Genomic DNA, 27,774 nt, shown 5'->3' on the forward strand with positions numbered 1-27,774 from the left:
GTTCAGAGGTTAAGTAGGGTAGGGCGTTTGTCTAAAATTTCCTCGGCTAATGGTAGTAAAGGGAACTGAAGTTTCATACTAACAAAATATTCGGTTTTGATAAATAGAAAAGTCTCTGAAAGGAGGAGTGATCACTGAAAAGCGGGAGGTGTCTCACAGAAACAGAATAATAAAAAAGAAATTAGAAAGTATCTATTTTCTATGTTTCGGCATTCAGTAATTTTTGCAATATGCTCATGGAAATTCTGTAAAAATGATATTAGTATCACAAGACGGAATCTCCCTATATTCTTGACTCACTAACTAATTAATAATTTAAAAGTAACATTTATTCAGCCAGGAAAGATTATAAACTAACCGGAATATTCATTACCGTATTTACAAAATATTCTCAATTTAACCTGTCCTGATCAAACTGAATGGACTGCCAGTTTTACATCCTAGTTTCTTAATAATCCAATTTTGACATTGTCCCAGTCTACTTCGGTGACTGTCCCCATGAGATTCCCAGAGTAAAATTGTATACGCGTTTCTAACTTTTTCATACGTGATCCATATTGTCCTGGATTCAATTACATTAAGGCCTTTAAAAATGAGTACAAATTGTGTAGAAATTGCCTCTTATTTCTCCCTAAACTTCCCTTCGTCTCTTTGTTACATTAAAATACTTTCGTTGTAACCCTCTTTTGGTATAAATATTTTGTGGTGTCATCCCATACAAAATACAGATGGTGTTATACTTTTATATGTTAATTTTTATACACATGAGTAATTGTCCTCTGACTCATTGCCATCCGCTGTGCTCTCAGATATAACTGACAATGAAGTGATTATCTTTATGGAATATTTTTGTTTCCCTTTCTTCTTTGTACTTATAACTAACTAACTAACTAGATGGCTTACCGAACCCGAAGGTTCATCACCGAATTAACCAAAGCCTTCCACCGGACCCTGTCCTGGGCCAACAAAATCCAGTTTCCTTCAACTCCTATCTCCCATAGATCCCGCCTGAGATTATCCTCCCATCTACGTCTAGGTCTCCCCAGAGGTCTCTTCCCCTCAGGCTTCCTCCCGCCTGAGATTATCCTCCCATCTACGTCTAGGTCTCCCCAGAGGTCTCTTTCCCTCAGGCTTCCTCCTGCCTGACATTATCCTCCCATCTACGTCTAGGTCTCCCCAGCGGTCTCTTCCCTTCAGGTTTCCCAACCAGTACCCGGTGCACACCTCTTGCCCCATCCATGCGCGCTACATGCCCAGCCCATCTCATTCTTCTCGACTTAATCACCCTGACAATATCGGGGGAGCAGTACAGATTTTTAAGCTCGTCATTATGCAGTTTTCTCCACCCCCCATCGTCTTCCCTCTTAGGCCAAAATATCCTCCTCAACACCCGATTCTCAAACACTCTTTGTACTTATAAAGAAACCAAATATAATGTCTCGTTGTACCTATCCTAAAGGCAATCTCAAGAAAATTATTTATAAACTCGAATTTTAAAACCTAGGAAAGCTAAAATAAAATTTTCTGATCATTTCAGTTGTTCTACTAAGCACTCTTTGCCTCGATAAATACAAAACACAAGACTTCTTCAGGTGACAATAATATTTTTTTTACTAAGTGGTCCATTATCAGGGGCTGAGAGTTTATATAAACCGTGTTAGCACGGCTAACACTTTGTAAAATAAAATAAAGATTTTGTTACACTAGCAGACAGTGCAAGCCTCAGGTATCTGGATCACAACGCTTGGATGATACATTTTATTTGATCGGTGCTGCTGTGTTCCAGTGCACGTAGTATCACTAAACCACGAAAGGATCAAAGAAGACTTTTAATTTTTTATAAAGTGTTATTCGGGCTAAATCGATTAAGATTAATGATATTCCCATGTTTCTAACATATACCTGCATTAACCTTCTGAAAAATATTGCACAATTTTAGTTTTTGCACAAGACGAGAAAGGTTTATACAGAGAAAACCGAAAGGATGTGATGTATTTCACATCGCCAACCTACGGAAAACCTTAACATTCTTATGGCTCATCCTTTAAATACACTTTATTCACTCTATTTTTATAACTATATATTTTAATATTTTTTGTCAAATCACAATTTTTAATAAGATAATAAAATATTTAAAATATCATTTCACGTTCCGCATCGAATGATCGATTTACAAATTGGAACGTCTCTTACGACATGTTTAACCGTCCTCAGGTATAAATTAGATTGGTAAATTTAAAACTCGAATTACAATCCTTTACAAAATTATGCAGTTTATTGAAGATGTTCTTATCAGATTACTCTTATATATTAGAACGAAGGTACTGTTTTTTATATATTTAAATTTACCAATATAATTTATACCTGAGGACGGTTAAATATAACCGAAACATGTCGTAAGAGACGTTCCAATTTGTAAATCGATCATTCGATGCGGAACGTGAAATGATATTTTAAATATTTTATTATCTTATTAAAAATTGTGATTTGACGGAAAATATTAAAATATTAACCTAATTCACAATATGACGCAAATATACTACCTTTTATAACTATGTAACTTTGACTCCTCGACTTAGCCATATGCCACTGTTTCATAAAAAGTAGAATGGGCTCGACCGTTTGAATTAGATAAGTTCTTTGTCTTCGACTAGATTTTGTCCAGTGGCAATAGATCCTTCTGTCCACATAAACGTATAGCACAATTTGTATCACTTGTCTGTTCTGTTGATTAAAACAGAGAAAGTCTCTGATATGTCAAATTTTGTTTTGTATCGACGCGAGTCATTGGCTGAGAAATCTTCGTTGCAGATATTTTACTTGAAAGCGTTATTGCATCGCTCAGATACCGAACTCTGATAAAATATCAATCACGCATTGCCCTAAAGAGATTCTTAATCTTACATGAATCGTTCAATACCGTTATTGTTACTAATAGCTTACGCAGACAATACCCAATACAACAGTGAAGTGTGGACAATACATAATCAATACTGGAATGATGATCAGTCAATTTTATGGCCATACTAACACAGGGTAAACATTAAATAATTAATTTCAATCGTCCCAAATAATAATGTAATAGGATACAAGAACAAACAAAGAATTCCACTAATATCTTTTAGGTTTCGACTAAGATCGAAAGGGTTCGTTTATGAAGCAGACGATAAAATCTTTTGAAGTGGTAGGAGGATATTTTGATTACTAACTTTCAAAAATTTGTATCTTCATTACAAATGCTGATCAAATCTGCAGAATACTTACGGTTAGCATGCAACTTTTAATTCAGTTGAGTCCCGGTTTTCCAAATTTTTGGTTATCTAATATTCCGTTTCGTCCGAAGTGTCGTGTCGAGACGCTCCATTTTATCAAGTGAACTCTTGCAAGTAGCGAAATGAGTCGTGCTCTCCCACGAAGCATCTTCTATATTTTCTGAACTAACTTCTTACTGACGTTCTACTGTTCAGGCGCTGGGGTGACCTAACCTCAAAGAAAAGAAAGGAGGCTCAAAATCATATACCACTTACACTTTATTAAAAAAATAAACTATTTTCTTACAAACTTTTTATGTTAAATAATTTTTTGTTTAAGATTCTTCCAGTATTGTAATATCTCCGTAATTTAATTATATCCTAAATTAATTTATAAATTGAGTTAATAATTTCCCTCGTCTCTTTTCATTGATCTTTATTATTCTAAATTTTCTATAATGCAATCGTCATTTTTCCCTTTTTAAGTCCGATTATCGGAACTCTACTGTACTTTAATAATAAAATTAATTTGTAGGATTTTAGATTTTCACGGCGGTGAGTCTGAAGACTTCTGTCTTCTGGGTTGTTGCACCAGGTAGTCTGGTAGAAGCTTACTGACGTTTCAAAGGTCCTTGCTGCCTCCATCATGATCAGGCAGCAAGGACCTCTGAAACGTCGGTATACATCTACCAGGCCACACGGCGCAACAACCCACAAGACAGCAATGTTCATAAGTTAATTGGATTAGAATTTATTTTGCAGCAAATGTTTAAAAGTCGTGATCGGATTTTATGTTCACAGTCTTCATGGCTTTCGTGTCGATCTGAAAACACCAAATAATGTTTAGTTTCCTTACGGCTTCATTATTCACAAGTTCTTTTCAAGCGTAGAGTAAATATCATTGTGACTAAATTTCGTCTTTGTAACAAATAACTCGATAACTCGAGGATTCAGCTGCTGAGAGTCCATAGAAATGCGTAGTCCTTTGCTGTGTTGTTGAGCAGAATGGAAAACATTCTGATTTTACATTACTTAACGGTATTCCGTATATTTTAGGGTTCAGGCGTAGTGAATGAGAAATATTGAAATTGGGAGGAAATATTATTGGATTTTTTCGACATCTTGAATGTCGTGAGAACTTCATGTTTCATGATAATAAACTTCTTAACCATTTAAAGCCAAATGGTAATTTGTGTATCGCCTGCTTTAAAATCAGTAATTACACGTTTGAAATTCGTGGGTTGTGTATGATCCTCAGTTAAAGAGTATTTGTATCGTTAAGCAACAGTTTTAACCAGATGATCCTTGTAATGTTGAAGGGTTGTGCCTTATTTGAGATGCGGGATTGAATTCTTAAAAATTATTTAAATGACCTTTTGACTTAAAAAGATTTAATAGCCGAGCGTTCTGCAATGAATCTTAAAATTCCTTACGCAGCCAGAAAAATTCCAGAATACTTGACATTTATATTTATTCTAGCAACATTCTGCTAAACTTAGGTTGTCAGTAACAGAGAAGGATAAATTATATATTAGGTATGAACACTTCACAAATTTGTTTAAATTATTTCATTTCCATATTTTCGCGTTAAATTTCCAAGTCATACTGTTAACGAAGCTATCGTTCATTGAAAATTATCTAATATAAAACACGTTATAAAGTCTCACAGCTATCTTTTCTCCAAAAATACAAGACAGAATACTTCAAAGAGAGTTAAATTAACACATCGATCCAAATTTGTTAAAGTAGCAAGCAATCAAAATTCTTCACAAGAATATATTTTACGTGTCAAATAAATTTTTATACAAATGTAGTCACAATGTATCATTCAGCAAAGTGTATGAGAATAAAAACAAGAATTATTAGTTCTAACTTCAGCAGAAAATGTTGGCTAGGATCGGGTCTTGAAAATTCAAAAGAGTTATTTCTATGATGACGGATCACACTTTTTCATGGCCTGGTGCTATTTACAAGTGAGGGAAGAAATTAAGGAATTCTGTTCCATAAATTTAATAATTTAAAAAGTTCGATCTCTCTAGAGTAGAATGAAAACATGAATTACGAGGAGACGTGATATTTCAAAGTTCAAGCTGCTGAGTTTGCACACCGCGGCACATTGCAGTGATCTTACAAATTATTCTTTTTTCTGCAGAAATGTTACGTCACAGGGCTTTCAATGGCGAAGATTGTTAGATTAAAAGTTATTGTTTTATTTGTGATTACCTCGAGAACAGTGAATAGGCCTATTATCCAAGTCAGATCACTCAGACGTTTTGGAAATACGAAAATTTTTTGTTCAGATAAGCCCAGAACTGTATTTATGCTCTTAAAATGAATAAAACTGACTGAAATATATACGTGGCAATTTAGTAATAACATAAATATCATTTGTCGACTTTCACTAAAATTTCTCAAAAGAATTTTAATTTGAATATTTTAGTAAAGTATCCTTAAAATAAATTGAATTAAATTAAATTTAGCCCTTACGTGTGGTAATACCCGCAAAACATAACTGACAAATATAAAGGCTTTTTCATTGCATTTATTTTATCAGTAAATCGGACCTTAGATTTGTATAATGTACGAGAAGAGTACATAGTTTCACGAAAATCTATCAAAAGACTCAAAATATAAGAAAGCTTATTTCAAATGAATTGGCTTTTAAAGTAATCCAAACTCAAAGTCAAAATTACAACATAGACCAGCGAAACCCAGACGTTGTAACATACTGGCTGACAAAGACGAAAAACTAATACAACATTTTCGATTTATTTCAAAATGCATTTAACAATTTTCAAGGGAGAAATATAAGATCCACGCTTGATGAACACAGGTAGGCAATGTAATGCATTCAAAATTCATCTGGTAAATTATTCTGTTAACTATGTAGCACTGTGTTATACACCAGACACAGCGCCCTTACGAATCTATGAGGTGAAAACAAAACAACGCCATCATAATGGCGCCTTGAAGTGTTGTTCGATGATAAATGTTTGAAGAACATGCAACTTTAGATTAGAGTACATTTTACTGAAAAGCAAAATAAAGAGTAGGCGACTACAAGAATTACTTTTATCTGATAAATTATTGGAACGTGACATGTGAAATTTGTACAGTGCCAAACAAATTTTGTGTGAAACCTTTGTCACAGTGGCTACATTTTGGTAGGAATAAAATTATATAAACTAATAACCTTGACCGAGCCCGATTTTTTTACATGACTTCACAATGTTCGGATTTTGAAAAAAAAACAACGAAAGTAGAAAAGTAGGAAATATTTCAACACGTAATGCAGTTTAAATTCTCGGTTCTCATCATGAGATTGAAACTAACAAACTTTGAGAAATTTCATATTTTCACGGCGGCAAATATGAAAATGGCTGTCTTCTAGGCTGTTGCGCTGTTTAATCTGATAAAAGTTTATAGACGTTTCAGAAGTGTTTCATGTTTCCATCATCAGGGCGGTCAACCCAGAATACAGCCATATTTTTTTTTTACAAATTTCAGTCACAAGACGTAATAGAAGAGACCATTTTTGATACGTGAGAATATATGAGAGGATAATATTGTAATTGATTTTAGAGATATAAGAGTAAGTCGCAGACACTGGAAACACTAATCAATCTTGTGTTTCCACGAAGTACGTGACATTTCTTGAATAGTTGGGCCACTTGTAACTTCTCGCTACACTGCTATGTGGAATTAGTCAGTATGTTTATAATTTTCAACACAGAACTGTTGACACGAGAATATTTTGTTACATACCTTGTGAGTTTTCACATTTGAAGTGAAAGTTCTTATCAAACTACAATCATAAGACAGAAAAGTATAAATTCTCCTGACAAAAATGTATTATTTTAAGTTCAAAAAATATTACGAACTTTAAATAATAGTAACAAACATTACTTATATTTCAAAACATTTTATTAAGCAACGCCTCAGGATCCTACCTGTACGTACATCTCACAACTTCTCATGACCAATATTCTGCTATTATTCACGATACATAATTAAAACTTATTTAGAACTCTGCATAGTATTTTGAAACGTCTCGTTTTCAAACGTTGACTCAAAGACCGGTCATTCTTTAAGAGATAGTTCTTAACTCCCCTCGGCTCCTCTGGAAAAATGCTGGAATTGTAACTTAAATTAGGCCACGGCCGATTTCTTTCATATGTTTCCTTTTTTATTATTAAATTATTATCCTTTTACTCGATGCTAAATAATCATAGCTACTAAAGGCATCGTTAAATATACTACAGGCCTAAATGAATATATAAATTGGAATGAATAAATAAAATTATTAAACGGACAACACAAAAAGTAGACTGAAACTTGCGTTTTGAGATTACATTAAATCCTAAAATCTATTGGATATAATGCTTGTAATCCTAGGGAGCATTATGTGAAAAGTACTTCAGTAGGAAAATTGTAGTAATTGAGGCACTGTACATTATTCTGGGCATTTAATCAATGACGATTTGGCACTTTGTGTGTAGCAGTGTTTTAATACTGTTAAACAAATACGTTTCTGTGATCATTAAGGTAAATTACATTTCGCGGTAGAGGAAACTAAGATTCTTTGTAGCAGAAGTAACTCGATTGGAATCCCATCGCAATCAGTTGCAGTAATATCTCAAAATGGAGATGGATGGAAATGGAGAGTTAGAATCACTTGCTTCATGGCTGACAGTTCTGGTATCAATTATTTACAAAATTCAGACAGTCTGTCACGGCTCGTTTCTGCTTTATATCACGCAATTCAAAGCTTCCTCAATGCATAAAGATTTAATGGAACGAAAAAAAATATATATTTATTACCCATTCTATGACGTGAGAAGAGAAAGGTTCGTGGGTCATGGAGTAATCCAATCAGACTTCATTGAAACAGAAACTGTTCTGTTGACAATCAAGATTTCTGACATTTGCGTGAGACGTCTGATTTCTCTATGGAATGCAGGGAACAAGAATAATCTAAGCGTGGGTTCGATAATTAGATTTGCGTTCCATTTCGCAGTTCCCTTTTACGTTAGTGAATCTGATCTGCTACGTCGCAGATATTTGACACAGAATATGAATTGGGCCACTTCTATCGAATGTTAGTACAATAGGAAACTGGATATTTATTTACTAAATATAATAAATCGTATTATACTCTTTTACGACGAATTAAACTGTCAAACACCACAGTTAAATATTTATATTCAAATAAACTCTACATATTTTGTTTCATTTTCATGGCACCAAAAACGGGACATCCATATCCTATACAACCTAACGTTAAGCAGAAGCCACGTTTAAAAAAACAATGCTTTGAGACAGTTTTAAAAATTGCTCAAATATGTTGTTTCAACACGTAATTTGGACATAATATATTTTAACACATATCAGTAATCATACGTGGGTTTTCTTTATATTAGAGATGCGTTATCCTACACACAAGTACAATTAATCGTTTAATATTCTTTCAGTCTACATCTAACGCAGGGACAATATCTTGAACACCTCTGTAAGTTAATTTAATTATTTTCATGGAGAAATTCCTGACTCGTATCTTGTAGAGCTTGGAGGTAGGAAATGCAGTTCCTTCCGGAAGCCAGCAAGTGACAGTTTCATTCCGGGTTATTAGTGAAAGAATTTTGCTTGTGTCTTACGGGATGTTAAACATCGTAAGCTTTCTGACATGAGGCAGTCTTGCTAAACACACCACAGCGACTCTCGGTATCAGTAATAAAAATTATCTCTCACTGTAACTCCGTCACGCAGACACGATGAACTCACAAACGAGGACATGGAAACCAAGTCTGGGCAGAAAAACCATTACACACGTAATATAATAAATTAATTGTCAACCACTTCCTATGAAATTAATCTACTACACATCAACCTAAATGAAGGTCTATCCAATTTCCCGCTTTTTGGAACACGGAGCATAGCGAAAATGGACTGAGAGAAGAAATATTTTTTGCTCTGTTCTACAATCACTCGATATTCCTTAGAAGTGCTCTGTGTTTACTAGCCAAGTTCAGTTTCCTTCTGGAACGGATAGCCCAAGCACGTGATGGCAGTTGAAAGCCCTCGGGCTTCAATGTGCCATTTGCTGCTATCTGGTGTAGGCAGTTGAAGAATCATCGTTGAATGAACAAAGAATCAGATGTCATTCATAATCATCTCCCCCTCGACGATGAATATAAAAGAAACGAAACCAATTAATAGGATATTAGACAAATGAATGTAATATTATAGCAGTGAAATTCTGTTCTTTTCTGAGGAAGCACGCAAGGAAAAATTGTCGTGATTCTCACCATAGTACGTCGTTGTGAAGCAATCGTTTGTAATTCAAAACTCGAGAAAGGAAAACGCTGAACTCGGTTAAATGTTGCATGGAGAATTTTTTGTTTCGTTGGAGTTTGACTGCAGAAAGATTAAAATTATTTCTTAGTAAGAACGGAAATTAGATGGACGTGTACATCATTAAGCCTTACAGTGCACAACATGTGAGTTAAACTTTATAAAGTATAACATTTAATACAATTCTAATGTTTACGCGATGCCTCAATCCGATGAGTTCTTACGCATAGCAAAATATGGCTTCTTCGTTTATCTTTATACAGCATTGCACATAAATCCATCTCATAGTAAAAATCAATAATCATCATTCTGAAGAACGATGAAACATTCACGGCTTAATAAATATTCCCTAAAGGATTTCTAGCTTCTGTTCCACGCAATATGTGAATTTTATTGTAATGATAAAATTGCGTTTGCAAGAAACCCTCCTTCTGTCATATAATCCGTCAGGATTATGAACAAAGTAATTTGAGAATCCTGGAGCGAAAGTGGCTTATTTCACGTTCAAAAACCAATTTTATTCTATAACTTCTCAGTCTACTGTCATTCCGTTCTGAATATGTTCATTTTACGATGCCCTACCAGCTGCTAAGTTCATAAATCTGAATTCATCTACTTTAAAGAAGTCACAGCCCCTGTCCCGAATTATGCTGGACCTATTATTAACGGGTAAGTTACTTTGTCCTTGTTTGGTAAGACGTGGGTTTGACACTGACAGAAACATGTCCTGCCCTCTGTTGATAAATTTCAATTTGTAGTCTTCTATGACAATAAATTTGATAGTATTCCTGCTGAAATTATGGCATAGAAATGGTTATTGTCCCATGGTCAATTGAAGCAGTTAGGACTATATAGTGCTGAAGTGTTTCAACTTAAATTGTCCTTGTGTTTAATCCTTTAAAGCCGAAGCTCGTTTAAATAATATATAAGAATTTAGTCCATATCGCAAAGGAAACACAGCACTTCATATAAAGATCAATTAGTTGCAGCTCTTTAAATAAATAATCTTTGTTCACACTGACGAAACACATAAATGCCTTCTTAAGCGCATTAAAAAATGTAGCTATTGTCTTAATCAACTAAGAAATATTTCATTCTTCAAACCATTGCTTGAATTTTCTATGCCATGCGGACTGGAGTGAAAACTTAAGAGTCTTAGGTACCTTACGTACTTCTTACACTGAGGACTGTATTTCCTATGTATACAACCATTAAAATGCAGAAATGAAGTGTTGAGTATTTTTGGAACCTTTAACCTAATTGACGGTGACTGAATTGAATTTTGAACGTCCCAAACAAGGTCTAAGATTTGTTTAAAATTTTGTAAAACCTTCCAGAGGATACAAACCACGGTTTTGAAGGATGATTTTAAGAGCTGTGTCTTGTCGCGGGTGGTTAAAGCAGTGAATATCTAGTCACAGAAGTGAAAATCCGTATTCACTTTCAATATTTTTACTCTTTAAACAAAAATTATCTGCCTATAATTAAAACGGCTGTAAGTCAAATTGTTAATAGAAATTGTTTCCTTTAAACATAATATAGGTTAAATAATGCTGCACTATAATATGTCTAAATCATTGGAAAATTTTAACCCCTTCGATACACTTGATAAATTTCAACTTGACTTTCTTATAAAGCATGGGTTTTAGCGCAGTCATCTGTCAGATGTAATCTAAATCGTTTGAGTAGTTACGAACATGAACAGTCGGACAGACAGGAATGATCTTCCGTCATACGTACATTTTATAACTTGTCTTTTATTTGTCTCATCATTCAGAACAAAAACAAACAAGCAAGCAAGAAAAATACTGAATTTTAAATTCTCCATTTTTTATTCATAATACCTCTGTAAACAGTTTCCGTTCGTTATTCACAAAAACGAAGGCAATTTCCTATCAGATAATTAATCAGTTAATTCGTTTCCGTTTTATACAGGTGTTTCTGTACGTAAATATTCTTTCACAGTCAGTCTTGAGACTGACTAAAGACGAGCCATTTCAGGGTCACATTTTTAAGTCCCTGCCTAATTACTGTCGCAAGATAACTTAAAATAAATCCGATGTAATTTGAACCAGGGGGCTCTTGAATGTAAGCTTGAATCATTGCATTTGGCTACATTACCTTTCTCTTCAATACACTAAATTGGTTCCGCTCTTTACCTTCTCAAATAGAGTTCCATTAGTGTTTAAAAGTTGTTTGTTTGCAATGTAACAAAGGCAGGATCACAGTCCTCCAGTTTGCAGACTGATTGATCGTGGCATGCATTATTACCAAGTGGTGCAGGGGACCTTGACACTTCCCAGCACACTACAAACTTCTCGCAATGGGAACACGGTACGCAATGATGAAAGGATATTACAGAGTGTTTCATAAACGAAAAAGGACTCCGTACGCGCAGTCCTTCTTGAAATGTTGATAGCCGCTAGGCTATTAAATAAATCCCCTGCCTTACACGTAACTCAGAGGTTAATAGCTGTTTTTACAAGAGGCCGCTTCTGAGTCCTGTCCTAAGCCAATATAATATAAGATGGTAAAGTTGCGTCATATTGTGATATAATAAGTATATAAAGTCACATTGAGCATGATGTATATATACAGAACAACATCGAGTGTGTTATTAAAAATGGAATAAAAATCTTAAAAAAGAACATCGTTTGATATCTGGTAAAAATCTGATAAAAATGCGCGCTAGCATAATGTATGAAAATTGTATTTGAAATTATTTATCGTTTTGAAGCTTTATATAATTAATATACACCTGAGGATGGTTCTTTTAGGAACTGAAACATGTCGTGAAACATGAAAAATGATGGTCTAATGTAAATCGAATATTTCGATAAAGAACATCATTTAATATTTTAAATATTTTAAATGTTAATTATTGTAATATTTTAATATTTAATAAGAATTTATTGTGATTAGACGGACAAGATTTAATATATACAATATAATATAGTTCACAGCTAATTTTTATGATAATTTTAGTTCTGTCCTCCTATCCATATCTAGGTTTTACTACAGATATATTTCCTTTAGTTTTGGTTTGGTCTCCTTCGACTTCAGTTCTACGTGCTACGTTCTCCGCTCATTTTTAATGAATTGTGGACAGTGAAAATTATTGTGAATCTCTTCGCTTATGTTTCTTCTAGCCTGTTGGATTCTTCCATTCACGCTCAAAAAAACCATCAGAAAGTCATGGGAGTCACATTATATCTTCAAAAGGTTCTTATAGAGTCTGTGTTATGATGACAAACCAAGTTTCACATCCTTACAAAAGTACACGAATTAACTCTAATTTATTACATCAACCCGGAATTCAATTCGTTTTAATTTTCCTTTGAAAACTGTTGTTATTTATTTAACTGATACTGCAATTAATAATAGTTGTCTTTAAACGAAAATTTAGTCAAGCGTCCTGGTTACAAAAGAACAGAACACATTCCAATAATTTATTTTTTATAAAGACCAGTTTCTTATCCCTAACATATCAACTTTGTTTGCCCGTCCGAGTGGAACATATCCAGAAAGGTTTAACAGAGCTTCTTGATATTATATATTTGATAATTTTACTAAAGCTTGCTGAAACATTTAGGTTTATTTTAAAATCAAAAAAACATTAACTGACACGTTACGTAGAATCCTCCATACAATTATGTTGCGTGTGAGTGACTGGGCGGGGAATCCTCAGCCAGCCACACAACCATGACAGGGAATCCTCCACATTGTCTACATCGTCCAGCCAGATTGGCGCAAGACAGCCAACACACGCAGGTCACTGAGTCTGATAAATCCTGACATAACTCGCGCCATTTGCAACAATAAAATTCAAACGTAGGCGACAGAATTACTGTATACGCGTACATTTCGCAACTTGCTTCTCTTATTTGCACTTAAGTTAAATTTGGCGAATTTACATTTACATTTATCCGTGTTCCAGCGACTCACTTCTACAGAACTCATTATTTCAGCTGTGATGAATTTTCTCCTTCCGTCTCTAAGTCACCAATCATTAAAACTTTCTCTGACACCATCTTCCTGCTGCCTTTATAAATTCTTCAATGTCGATCTCGTCTTGAGATACTCTGCTCGTTCCGAAACACTGAAAATATGTAAGTGAATGTTAATTAGTGACTCAGGTTTCCTAATGTAACCGGAAGTACATAATTTAAACCTCAGTACGGTTACAGAGGATCTTAGTTAAAAGTTTATTGGTTTTTATCATTATCTTGAGGCGAATTCCAGAAGAGGACCCCAACATATGTCAGAAAATCTCTGTTAAAATCTGTAACTAATCTTCTTTTCATTCACAATCCTCATACCTATTCGACTTTTACATTTTATATACGGTTGAAAGGTCATCATTATCCCAGCAAAGATCAGTAGAAACCCTGGACCTCACAGTAGAATTTACGTTCATGCCTCCTACCGATAAAGTTCTATTTTTTTTTTTTATTATTTAGTGTTCTGTCTGACGACAGGTCCATATGGACAGGATCCTTCCATCCTTTTCACGGACTGGGACCTGTTCATATACGTTCTTGGCAGATGATCCAGAAGTGGTTTGCCATTGCCTTCTTCTGTGTGTGAATGGAGTAATTGTTGGGATGCCACGGAGGAAAACTCCGTGTTGCCTAGACCACGGCCTTGCCCAACACAAGTTATAAATTCGGGCACCGCCGGGAATCGAACCCGGATTACAAGGCCAGCGTTCTAAGTTCTATTAGTGAGAATTAATTAGATTTTTTACAACATATGGCAATAAAACAGTAGTTTCAATTCGGGAAAAGGTTTTCAAGTGATTTTATTAATGCTTGAGAAATAACTAAAAGAATTACTGATAATTATTATAATAAAATAATAATAATAACAATCCGTTTACCAAGAAAGGAAATGCACGCATAACGTAACATTTCTGGTGCTTTTGGCAGAGTATTAGCTTTGACCTTTGCGAACAGCGTCGGGGTTACCTTCGGGTCAGCGACGTTTGCTTGAGTGAGTTGTCTGGTGCCAGTCGGGATGGATGGAATAATCAGTGAATAATCCTCCGGGGAGTCCCTCAAGTAATTTCTAAGCTGACTGGGGATCCTCCATGCAGTAATTCCTTGGTCATAAACAAATGAAATTGTTTTTATAGATAAGTTATCTATTTTCATTTAAACTACAAATGGATATGTCGACAAATTTTTATGAAAACCGCAATGTAGAATTTCATGAAAATCTGTTCAGATGTTCTCACGTTTATACCTGCGAACAAACAGAAATACAGACAGACAGACACGGCGAAGGTAACAGGCGCATTTGAAATTAATTCTAAATAATCATGGCGTAAACATTTTATCTCCCTTCTATGAATTGATTCTTTATTTAAGAGTTTTGCAAAGTAATATAAATTGTAGGTCTCTGGACTAGGTACTTTTAACTTATTACGTAAAAAATTTATCGACAAGAACATTTGTTAGTATATCTTTACTGAATTATTCATAGAAGAAACGCCCTAACTTCGCAAAATACACCCATCTACGTAAATATATAAACTAACATGCAGAAAATAAACATGTATTTCATCATTTCGTGTTCTGTCTGTTTTCAGTAGCGTGCTTCTTACGACTGTTTTGGACGAATCAAATGGGGGGCGGTTGGCCGCTGTATTTAGAACAGCACGCAAGACCAAATAAAGTGATTTTATCTACCTAGGGGAATAAAGAATATGCACGGGGAATTGAGGGGGATTATAAGAACAGCCTACAACTCATAATCTCTCTGTAAAGAATACGTTGACAATGATATTTGATCGAGTGGTTACATTAATAAGAACATTAGCCATATATAGGAAACGAGATCATGAAATGACAAAAGGAATTAGTGAAGAATGAATTAGATTAAAATACGCTTTACAGAAGAGTAATACAGAGTGTCTGAAAAAGATGTATACGTATGAATGAAAGAAAAACATTTTAATAAAAGAAATTATTACATGCGTCAGCATTGGCAATTAGTTTATCCACGAATATAATATGGGTGTTACAAATAACCACCGTCAGCTTCGTGGCACATTTTACAACAGTAAACAACTGACTGACAAGAGGTCACTAAAGTTTCTGTTTTGAATAATTTGTTTTGGGACAGCCTGTATTTAAAATACTTTAAATGTACGTAAACAAAATGATCCTATTCGGTGAGAAACGAAATATATTTTAAAGTTGAGACAGCCAAAGGAATATAAACTGGGGAATTAAGAAGACAAGGGAAAATTTCAAACGACTAATACAAAGAGAAAATTATTGAGTGCACATTAAAGTGACAGTGGAGAGAAGAAAAGAGAACGGAAGAAATGTAAATCGTTAATGAAAATAACCAGAGAAAGCACCGAGGATTGAAGTTTAAAATAGATTACAGGAAGAGAAAGGAATGCAATGCATATAGAACACGCGAAGGAAAATCTCACTTCGAGCTTTCCTGTGGGTACGGCAATGTTCGGCAACTGGTCTTCTGCTGAACACTGGAGTGCCACCAAAATTTTTCAGGTATTCTGCGATTTCTTGTACAAAAATACCATAAATAAATTATTTCACTATTAGAAATCATAATATACAAACACATCGGTTTATCATCGATGCCTCTGTTCAACAGGTTTTATGATTTGTTGTCATTTGTCTGCATTCTTTCAGGGCAAGAATTTGTATCTACATAAATATTTATCGCATACTCCTCTTCGTGGTGCGTCATTCTGTGGTGTGCCGTGATGTGTGTATATGATATTGTGTTTTAATTTTCTTTGTGAGAGATTTCTGTGGACTCATGATAATTTGTAAATGACTGATTACATTTAATTTAATTATTTTGTGAATTTGGAAGAAAAGAGATACCTGCTGTCTGATTTAATTTCTTTAAATTAATCTGATATTTCTGTGGAGGCTCTGGATAAATTTAAGAAAAGCTCTTAAAAATATTTAATCGATCTGAAGACTTTCTTAATACGTGTCAGACTTTTACTGAGAAGAGAAATTAGATTGCCCTGTAATAAATTTATACTCATAAAAGAACCTAAAATATTTCCAAACTTTTATAGAAAAGCTGAGCCAATTCGTTACTAATAAAATCGCGTAGGGAAACCAGTAAAACTTTGCGCTTAGATCAAAGTCTCGTTTGGATCACGGAAGATTCCGTGGGATTGATAGCTAAAGTTAAGATCCGCGCGTTACCGGACGGTTCGTGACGTAGTTGAGAGCGCACCTGAGGTTTTCGCTCTAATCCCGCTTTAGCGTTAGAGTTCACCCACATTCCTAAAACTTTGACCTTATCATAAAATTAGAGCTCAGACTGTCTGGAGTAAGAAATGGGCCTCAGTGATTTCAAGAAGTTAGTCACGTCACCCGAGACGAGGCCCTATATATCAAGTAGGCGTCTGCAGGATTCGCTGCACTGCCCGGAGAGTTCGGATCCTAGAACCGGTACTCCGTGCCGGTCCGACCGAAACGTGCGACAAAGTTTGAAGTATATTTACGTTTTCACATCAAATATGACTTTACTCTTTAATTATTGTGTTTTGGTGCAGTTAGTATACGAAAATATTGCGGAATAGATAAAGGTCTATGAAGCGTTGAAATACGAGGCTCGTCCACAAAGTAAGTTTCCCTGGGGCCGTTTACAGAAACAAAACACAATTTCATGGAAATATTTATTGCAACAGATACAGCAAGTGTCCAGCTATTTTTCAACATATTCGCCACCGGAATTGAGACATTTGTCATACCGTGGGACCAACTTTTGAATACCTGTGTCGTAGAAGTCTGCCGCCTGGGATTGGAACCACTGTGTGACAACCATCTCCGCCTCTCTGTCATTCTCAAAACGCTGACGCTGACCGGACAGGAATTTCTTGAGGAGGTAGGAAAAGATGGAAATCACTGGGAGCGAGGTCCGGGCTGTAGGGTGAATGATTAAACACCTCCCAGCTGAACTCCTGCAGGAGACTTGCTGTCCGTCGAGCCGTGTGCGGCCTAGCGTTATCACTGACCGCACTTCACAGTCGGCGGGAGCTGGAATAAGAACCTCCATCTTCAACAGCTGCAACGATGCTACTGTGAGAACGCGGGAAGTGCCGTTAGTGCATGCGCCATGCTACGTCATTGCTCTATCACGTACGCACAGTCGCTTCACGCAAAATAAGGTTTGCTAGCTGTGGGAGGAGTGGGAAACTTACTTTGTGGACGCGCCTCGTATACTGATATCACAAAGGCAGTGACCGACTCATTGAGACGGGAGACATTAAAAGTTATGATTTTACAAACTATTTTAGTCCACAGGACATATTAACGTGTCGAAAGCAACACTAGATGCGATTTTCGGGATATCCCTCAGAGACAGGAGTGGCGCTGTTTAATAAGTGAAGGAACTACGGCGGTGATAAATCGTACAGTATTCGGGGCGAATCCGTGCGTTCCATGTTTATTACAAGTAAAAGTCATAGAAATTAGAGTGAAGGAAGGGTTAGCAGATGAGAAGGATTGTGCCGTCCATTCTAAACGATGTTCCACAGTGGTGGTACTATTTCGCTCGCTGTATCTCGGCAATGCCTTTGGAATACGTAGTTGTTTCCCCTCCTGTCCGCAAGAGTGTGACGTGATCTCGTGTATTTACACGTCCAGAGGGCGCTGGGAAGAATCTTAAGTGACAACATTTAGTAACGTAAAATACATTTTTTTATCGTTATTATTACTGCTATTGGCTTTTAAGAACTATGCTCATACACGTATTTGACAGATCAGGAGTCTATTAACCAAATGTTTTGTTTCTTAATTCTTCCAGTGGAATTTTCGTTGGTTACTCCTGGGTAATGCCTGGAGTGTATTTTTAAATCGGGCGTAATGGGCTCCTTCCAAATCCTTACCTACTCAGCATTAATAATCAGCTCGTATCCTAACTTATTCGGAGTCACGTATTAAATTTGGAATTAGACCCCTGAAACCAAAACTAGTGAATTAAAGATTGCGCTATGGATAAGATTTAGAGCCATTTACATGTGATTCATATGACCAGAAAGTAATTTATTTTGCCTTGTTTTAACATTAACACATGTAATTATCTTTCTTGAAGATTCTTGTGTATAAAAGTTTTTTCGGAAGAAAATTATGCTTTTCTTATTACCAACACTTTTTTTCAAATTATATTATTCCTTTCCTTTCGGATCAAAGCACCATGCATCACAACTTAAGACGCAGCGCAATACGAAAACTGTCTGTAATATGTGTGCATTTTCCATTAGATGTGAGTAAAACAGAGTTTTCTGTTAACACCATTAATTCATTTTTAAACTCTCATTACTTTTATGTTTTCTGCTTGTATAATTGTTGTTTACTGTTATTTTAAGGGAGTTTATTGATTTCGATTAATGTTTAAACTACAGAGGCAAGACCTACCATGACTGTATGTGAGTATTAACATTAGGGTAAGCTAGAATAATACAAAATAATTATGACGAAAGGACTAGCTAAAGTAGTATATATTATAAGGACTAATTTTGGAAACCACAACAGGAACGAGTATTTTAAACACTTGCTTTCTGAAATAACAAAGACACGAAGCTTGAAGTCTCATTCTCTCTTTTGTCTGCCGCTCATGGAGCAAAGCGGCAGGTTCATGCTAAGTGCATTTAAAATTAATATTTACGTAGAAGTTAACTGAAGTTAAATTGCGCGTAAAATTGTTGATTTGTTTATACTGCATAATTAATTTTAGACTGAAGACCTGTTTTGAGAAGGAATCATAGCTCGAATACGTTGAAATCAAGTTAACTAAATCCGATTACGTTAGCAAAAACATTTTTGGGTTAGAATAAAAGTTTTCTCTTCTGCTCAAATTCTACTTGAATCTAAATGTGTATGTGTGTGTGTGTGTGAAAGCGGCTTATTCTAACCGGAAAAACTTATATCCACTATTTTATCCCAACGTTCTACCTGCCTTTTTAAAAAGTTTTGTGACCTTTCCTTACTTATTTCCTTTCGCTTTCTTTCATCTGTCTCCACGTACAGCCTCCCTTGTTGCACACTGCAACTCAGTAACTCAAAACTTCCCCATAATATTTTTTACCGTACACTGAAATGATTCTCATTCCTTCCCCTCAGTGGCCTGCATCTATTAGACGGTGAGAGCCAATTGCTTATTCCGCTCTGCCACACTCTTTCTAATATTCTTTACCAAACCACCTAAGCCCCTGCAGGAATGCCCTCTGAAACCACTACGTCGACCTATAAGTTTAAGAGATGATAATGTTGCGTCATATTGTGATGATTATAATTGTTTAATTTTAACCGTCTAATCACAATAAAATATTTTATTAAATATTAAAATATTAAAATATTATTACTACAATTAACATTTAATATTTAAAATATTTAAAATATATTAAAATGATGCTCTTTCTATCGAAATATTCGATTTACAATTAGAGCATTATATCGATTATACACCTGAAGATGGTTCATTGAAAACCGAAACATGTCGTGAAAAAGCTGATTCTCTAATTGTAAATCGAATATTTCGGTAGAAAGAGCATCATTGTAATATATTTTAAATATTAAATGTTAATTGTAGTAATAATATTTTAATATTTTAATATTTAATAAAATCTTTTATTGTGATTAGACGGTTAAAATTAAACAACTATAAATTTAAATAAATCAGGTACATATCACTCTTCATACTAGGATCCTTTAAAATTATAGAAAAACGTTGATCAGCTTCTCAATTTAAACACGAAACTATCTTTGTGGCTATGGAGATTGCTGTTTTCTGGGTTGTTGAGTCGTGCAGTATCTTTGAAGTTTAACGACGTCTCAGAGAAACTTGTTACCTCTGGAATGTCGATAAAGTTGTACCAGACTTCAAGGCGTAAATCTCATAAAACAGACGTCTTCATAATCGCCACCATGAGAACCTGAAATCCCACATTTTTGAGACGAATTTAACATAATGAAAGAAGAGATGGGTGAGTCATGTACCATACGGGGAGATGATAACAGACGAGAGATGCCATAGAGATCTAGCCGTTGAGATAATACAGAATTGGACCCAATAAATAAGACGGCGTGTTCTGTATTCATCTGGCTCGAGGTAGGTACCAGTGTCGTCTCTTGTGAACACGGTATTAACATTTATGGTTCCACAAAGGCATGGAATTTCTTTATTCATTATCAACTATTCTTAGGAATGATTGCTCTTAATTTATTTAACTACACAGATATTTTTACTTGTTTAATCAAAATGTCGTTTCTGAGACAAAAACTTCATGTTCAGTACATCGCAAATGGACACAGGGATGAGAAAATATCTCTTTAAGTTTGATTTATACTTAGTTTATATATTTCTCTGAACCCTATATGTAATGTAGAGCTAAGAATGGGTCATAACTTTAAAGGACAAATTAAATAGTTATGGAAAGAAGCGGGAAAATGTTGTTATAATCTGTGTTTTGAGATATTGAGCCAAAGCTTCAATTTGCCACGAATATTTCAATCAAGTTAGAAATTCACAAAAATGGCACCCGATACGTCCCGAATTCAAGTCTAGAACGTTTCTACTAAATTATATTCTCCCTTGTCGAGAATCATAACAAGCTTATTTCACGGCGCCTACAAAAATTCTCCATCGCTCCGTCCGCTGTAAATAATTTCGCCAAATTTGCTATCAGTTCTTTGTCGACACATTTCAATTCATTTTAAATCGGACAACAATAATATTCGCTTTCACGTGAAGACAGGCTTTAATTTCTGAGCGCGAAATGACTTGGCTGAGCTCCTCCAACTGCAGAATATGTTGGTTAGGTGGCTTTTTCTCCTGCAATAGAATGGACTATGCTGGCTCTGGTAAAGTCCAATGGCAATCTTTTATGTTCAAGGTGTTAATAAATCATTTGCAGCAGTTGATTAAAAGTTTTTTACTTTCATCAAATTATGATTATTAAATGGATCCAAAGTGTGAACTAAGAATAGACTTACAGATAACAAAATTATCGCATACCTCTACAGAATTATGATAATTTATTTAGAATGTTACGTGGACGTCTGGGAAAACATTGTCCGTGGTTTCGCTTTGTTGTGAATCTGTTTGCTAACCACAGAATCAACAGTGTGGTTAATTTATAGGTGGGCGTGATTCCTATTACAAAGGGAATAATATTCAATATTTGTTTTGTGTTGAAAACTAATATAGCCAAGTTCATTAATATACCTGCACTATGTATCCAAGTAAGAATGAAAACCATATGTTAATTGGCTTTCGGGTTTGTTGGTATTTTCATGGTCGTCTCTTTGGATGTTTAACAGAACCGCAGACAGATGTACGTACCAGTAACATGACTACTGAATACTGAGGCTGAAAGTCAAATTACGACTTGTTAACTGCTGGGATAGGTCAGAGCAAGTGTACAGATATCCTCGTCTGTCCTCTTCATGATCAACATCATTGGTTAGTTGGGCGGTTGGTTATATTATAAAGCTGTATCAACTGATGAAGTTATCAGACGAACAGGAACACAAGAATTATAACTACATTGAAACAAATAATTAAGGATAAGAGAATCAGAAGGAAATACATAAACTAAGAAACTTATTTGAGGAAAAGAGATGAAAGATTCAGCAACAGGTGGACAGCTAGTGGTTATTTTGAATATAGGTTTTAAATTACCAAATTTGCATTTATTTTTTTAATTCCTTATCATATAACATTTATTTCTGTATCTCTCGTTATTGTCAATACATTTGTTCTTAAGACGTGAAAGTCTCCTATTACAAACAGGAGACAGTGATCTTAAACACGATTAAATAACGGAGTATTAATATTGTAGTAGTAATTATTTGCATTAAAAAAATAGTAATTCAGAAGACAGCAAACTCTACACTCACCACTGTGAAAACCTCAAATCGCACAAGAGTAATTTCACTTAACAGTCAAATTATTATACAGCAACGTTTACTTAGGAATAATTTTCTTCGCATAGTTGAGTAACCTCTTATAAATTGCTGTGATACAAATACTTACCCTCTACAACATATGAACAATTCTACGTGTACGCGTGGTGTGCTGTTCAAAAGCTTTAAAACAAATAAATTTTAAATAGTAAGTCAAATTACATGACTTTCCGGACAATATACAATATATTAGCATCTTCAACTTGTTTGTTCTCATAAAACATATCGTAAAGTTAATATGGCTGTCTCCTGGGTTGGTTCACCGTGTAGTCTGATTACCGACGTCTGAGAGGTTTGTCTGTCCGGGTCGAATGTCGGCTACCTTTACCGACTATCCTGACTGAGATTGTCCTCAGAATTTTCATGATATTTCCTCTGCAGTCCATAAAACATGAAACTTCCTCGTCATTTGAAATATTTATCTTAGCCTATATAGCAATCACGATTTAGTAGTACGTATCCACGATATGCTAAATTTGAAACAGCAAAACTGAATAACCTAACAACTAATCATATGAACAGGAAGTATATTTTCACATACCCTGTTCAACAAGTCCCGAGTCGCTGGACGACACATCTGTTTGAATTCCAGTTGGAAGTGTGCAAATAACTGGCTGTACAGTGTTTGAAACTGGTTTGGTAAACGTTATTACAGAAATTGGTAATTGAGCGATGAAATGATATAACATTTGCATTCGTATATGGAAACAAAACATTGGTTTTGTGCAATTATCTATGATTTCCTCTCTTGTCTCCTAGTTCATTTGTTACAATCTCTTCAGAAACAAGGTGTAAAAATATGGAATTTTATGTAAATCTTAAATTTTCTAATTCTCCCTTCGACGAGTAATTAGCATTACTTCGACTTCGAGATATCTAGAGTTAGAATTTCTGCTCGCAGACCGACTGTATTCCGTCCCTTCATGAAATGCTGGAGTATCGCTTGAAAATCAAATAAAATAAATTTCGAAGATATTCGTCTTCTGGGTTATTGCGCTGTGTAGTCTGGTCGATGTTAACCAACGTTTCAGAGGTCATACTGCCTCCGTCATCAGGGCGATATTCATCGCAACAACCCAGAAGACAGAATCTTCATACTCTGATGAAGGAGGCAGTATGACCTCTGAAACGTTGGTAAACATCGACCAGACTACACAGCGCAACAACCCAGAAGACAGAAATCTTCATACTCTGATGACGGAGGCAGTATGACCTCTGAAACGTTGGTAAACATCGACCAGACTACACAGCGCAACAACCCAGAAGACAGAAATCTTCATACTCTGATGAAGGAGGCAGTATGACCTCTGAAACGTTGGTTAACATCGACCAGACTACACAGCGCAACAACCCAGAAGACAGCAATCTTCATACTCTGATGACGAAGGCAGTATGACCTCTGAAACGTTGGTAAACATCGACCAGACTACACAGCGCAACAACCCAGAAGACGGATATCTTCATACTCACCGCTGTGAGAACCTCAAGTCTTACAAAATAAATTTCTTTCAAATTATTTTAAATCCTTTCTTTTAAGACATACTACCAATAGACAGTTTTTAAATCTGGATCGTTTGGTCTTTGGACAGAGTATATGCCCTTTTCTTTACACCTGAAGACGAGGACAGATCCAGCCCAGTCCTCAAAACGTAGTGCTTTATAGCATCAGACGATGAACATGGCCACCAAACTAAACATCGAGACTATTGCGATATCCCTAGAATCGTTCATAATCGACTACAGATTAACTTTCGATTAAAACCGTCTTTAAATAATTAAATAATAATGTTAGTATAAATAAACGATTATAAATTTAAAACAATACTAAGTATACAGAATATGTGATTCGAAACTGTTATTTAAATTTCGACATATATACATTGGATGTTGTCAAAATAAACGTATGGACAGTTTGGCAACGTTTCGACGGTAAATTTACATGTCAACTGATGGGGGAGACGGAATTGTTTTTTTTGGACGCCCGGTACACAGAACCTGTAAGTTTTTACGAATACCGCATTGTGACAACGAAAAGGATTCACAAGGCGAGTCACTGGCGAGGTCCACGCCGGTGGTAATGTCGCTGCACGGTAAAAGACCGCGATGTATCTCAAGGCGACAATCTTCGAGTTCAGCGGACTGGGAAATTAGAGTAGCCAGTCCAACACAGCAGCGTAGCAGAGAAGTATATCCTACAGGCGCACTGCTCTGGGCACTTCCTGCCTCGAGCGTTCGCTATGAAAAGCTGGAACATGTGCCCATTAGGTCGCCATGTTTGTCCGTCCATCTGTCTGCTTGTAACAATTAGAGAACTTGTCAGTGAAATGTAACGTATTTTGATAGATATTTGGGAGTTGAATCACAATTTGACTCATCCAGATTTTAGTTAAAGATAAATTACATTAACAGGGACTTTATATGTTCACAAATGAGAATGTTTGGTATAACTTAAAGATTTTTAAAGATTCCGTCTGCTTTTGTAAAACATTCTTCACATTTCCTACATACACCTAGATTTTCAGGGTGGAGTTAGACCGGAAATCCTGAGTTGCCACAGACATTTTTTACGCAAATTTAATAATATTAACGCATAATATAAATATCGTGCCTGTATATTATCTCCGAAACTACTGAAAAGACTGTGTTAAAGTAGAGTATTAGAAGTTTAGTCTGTAAAGTGTCAGCCTAATTTTAATTTTGGTTAATATTGTTTAATATTATTCCTAAATTTCGTGGATTTGATTTATAAAACTTTTTCTCTTTTCCTAAGAAACGATTAATTGTACAAAACATTTATGCCTTTTATCAACTTAAGACACAAATCTTGTAAAGGTCTATCGCTTTAATCTGTAATACGTTTTCATAGAAGGTGGCTAACATTTAAGGAAAACGTAGAATATGTCATTGAGCCATACAGAGTGATGATTGAAGTGTGGTTATTTTTGTTGCAGAATGAAAAACTCGCAAAAAAAAATACAACAGTCCTTTAAACAGATCAAGGCCGATGCTTCACAGCCGTTGCGAACTCAAAAAACCAAGCAGTTCTGGCATTTATACGTATCATTCAATAGCTTATTTTGCGTACTCGGTAAGAAATGCTGAAGTCAACATGAATTCATTTTGACTTAAGCCCTTCTTATCGAGCACCGAAGAAATAATTTCCGCAGTTGAGGAAACGTACTTAAATAAATGAAGATTAAATCTGTGCCTACCAGAATAACAAACTGCACAAAATTGAAGGCTCTTTAAAACAGGATGGTGAGAATTTTTATTTATTCATGCTTATTTAACAACGATGTTAGTAGCTCAGACTAACGTCGAACAGAACGATACATAAATAAGACAGTAAAACGTATATGAAAGGAAATGGTCGTGGCCTGACTCAAGAAACTAGTCTGGAATTTGCCTGGAGGGACAAAGTAAAATTACAAGAAATCACAATCAAGATCACTGGTGTCCGGGTTGAGGTTTGAACTCAGTACCTCCGAAATACGAAGAGGTACTAACCTCTCGATGTTCGGTAGGATGCTGAGAAGAATTTTGGAACCAGGTCACTGCATAATGAGAAACTCTGTAATTTGTACTTTTCGCCTAACATTATGTTGATCAATTAAAGTGACAGAGTGGCTGTACATGTAGCATGCGCGAGAAGCTAAATATGAGAGGGAGGATAATATTAAAATTATTTTTTAAAAAAAATATGTTTCGTGTAAACTGTACTGGGTTCAGTGGCGTGCTCTTGTGAACAGGGCAATACACGTTCGAATTATATAAAATAAAAACAAGTATTGAAGACGTTCGCAGCTATCAGTTTATCAAGATGAACTCATTTCCACCTCTACTACAGTAATAAGAGCCTTGTTTGTGGAATGTTTCACGAAATAGACAGTCATTTGTTATGAATAGTTTTAGTGATTATTAATTATGTAACTAATGCCTTGACATTTTCCTATTGGGACTGAGAGAACTTTATGAAAATAATTATTCTAGAACTTTAGGTCAACGTTTTTCTTAACAACATTGAATTGTAGTATAATGCGTCTTCATCTATTACATTGGTTCTCTACAAGTGCGTCGACAGCTTGGCGACGTAAGGTTTTGAATAGAATGATAATTATTTAAAATAAAATTATTATATTTAATTGAGTTAATTTATTAAGTAGTTAAAGTTTAAATATATTTATTTTGTACAGTCTATACACAAACGTTTGAAGTTTATTGGTGTTGTAAAAATTATATAATATTAAAACATTTTGTTGTGTAAAATATTATATTAGCGCTCTTAATCGTAAATACGATTTTACATTATATATTTTTAGCGCTTTTATTAAAACGACATGTTTCGACGGGTAATACCGTCGTCTTCAGGTTTTTATCAATTTAAAATGTTTTAAAAACTATTAGATATTTGATGCAATATATTATAATGATCCGTAGTTTTGTTTGTAGCCTTCCATTTTCATGGTAAGTTGCTTATTGTAGTCAGACGTTATATTTATCTGTGGAATTAATGTTTAATTATTTTCTTGGAATGAGTATGAATTGACATAAGAAATAAATAAATAATCGTATAAATATATATATATATATAAATACGATTAAGAGCGCTAATATAATATTTTACACAACAAAATGTTTTAATATTATATAATTTTTACAACACCAATAAACTTCAAACGTTTTGTATATAGACTGTACAAAATAAATATATTTAATCAAACACAAACATGACGCATATAAGATACAAATAGTTAAAGTTTGTAATACTTTTGTTTTACAATAATTATGCTTACAATTTACATCACTTACAAGTAAGTGTTCTTACTCAGATACAAATATCAATTTCTTATTTTACTTACAGTGTACCTCAAGACACTGATCTAATATATATATAGAAGAACTTACCATATGTGCATGTAGATCATATTACTGTCGACTTTTAATTCAACCTGTGGGTGAAATGTAACACGCTAATCTTCCCCGACAATTACATTTTCCCTTTGTGATGGAGATAGACTTATACCATCGTCATGTCCGTGTGTATGTGTGTTTGTCCACAAATATGTCAGGCCCACCGTCATGTATTGTAGCCAACTGACATTGCTACATACACTGTAACAATTAGGACACCCCACGTTCGTAAAATGTTAATTCATCGTTATGAAGCATGCAAACATGTCGGTCGTGGGAATGTTCATGCGAGC

At 35.0% G+C, this 27,774-nt stretch overlaps 1 protein-coding gene and 1 long non-coding RNA gene across 4 annotated transcripts in view; one reads left to right on the forward strand and one right to left on the reverse strand.

The window, feature by feature from the left end:
* The window catches only part of LOC110839900 (hemolymph lipopolysaccharide-binding protein), a 60,707-nt gene that overhangs the window by 15,030 nt on the left and 17,903 nt on the right, over positions 1-27,774 (forward strand). The gene's annotated exons all lie outside the window — the stretch shown is intronic.
* Positions 13,092-27,729, reverse strand: LOC147873829 (uncharacterized). Of its 2 annotated transcripts, none has more exons than XR_015535028.1 (3): positions 27,476-27,729; positions 14,570-14,703; positions 13,092-13,701 (listed from the first exon to the last, which is right to left on the reverse strand). It is a non-coding gene; the product is annotated as an uncharacterized LOC147873829 (long non-coding RNA). The 2 variants fall into 2 exon arrangements; XR_015535027.1 differs by having other exon boundaries at positions 14,482-14,703.

This window comes from Zootermopsis nevadensis, unplaced genomic scaffold (assembly GCF_977971745.1).
Source record: "Zootermopsis nevadensis isolate Lab colony 2312 unplaced genomic scaffold, Znev_1.0 Znev_ptg000013l, whole genome shotgun sequence".
NCBI lineage: Eukaryota > Metazoa > Arthropoda > Insecta > Blattodea > Termopsidae > Zootermopsis > Zootermopsis nevadensis.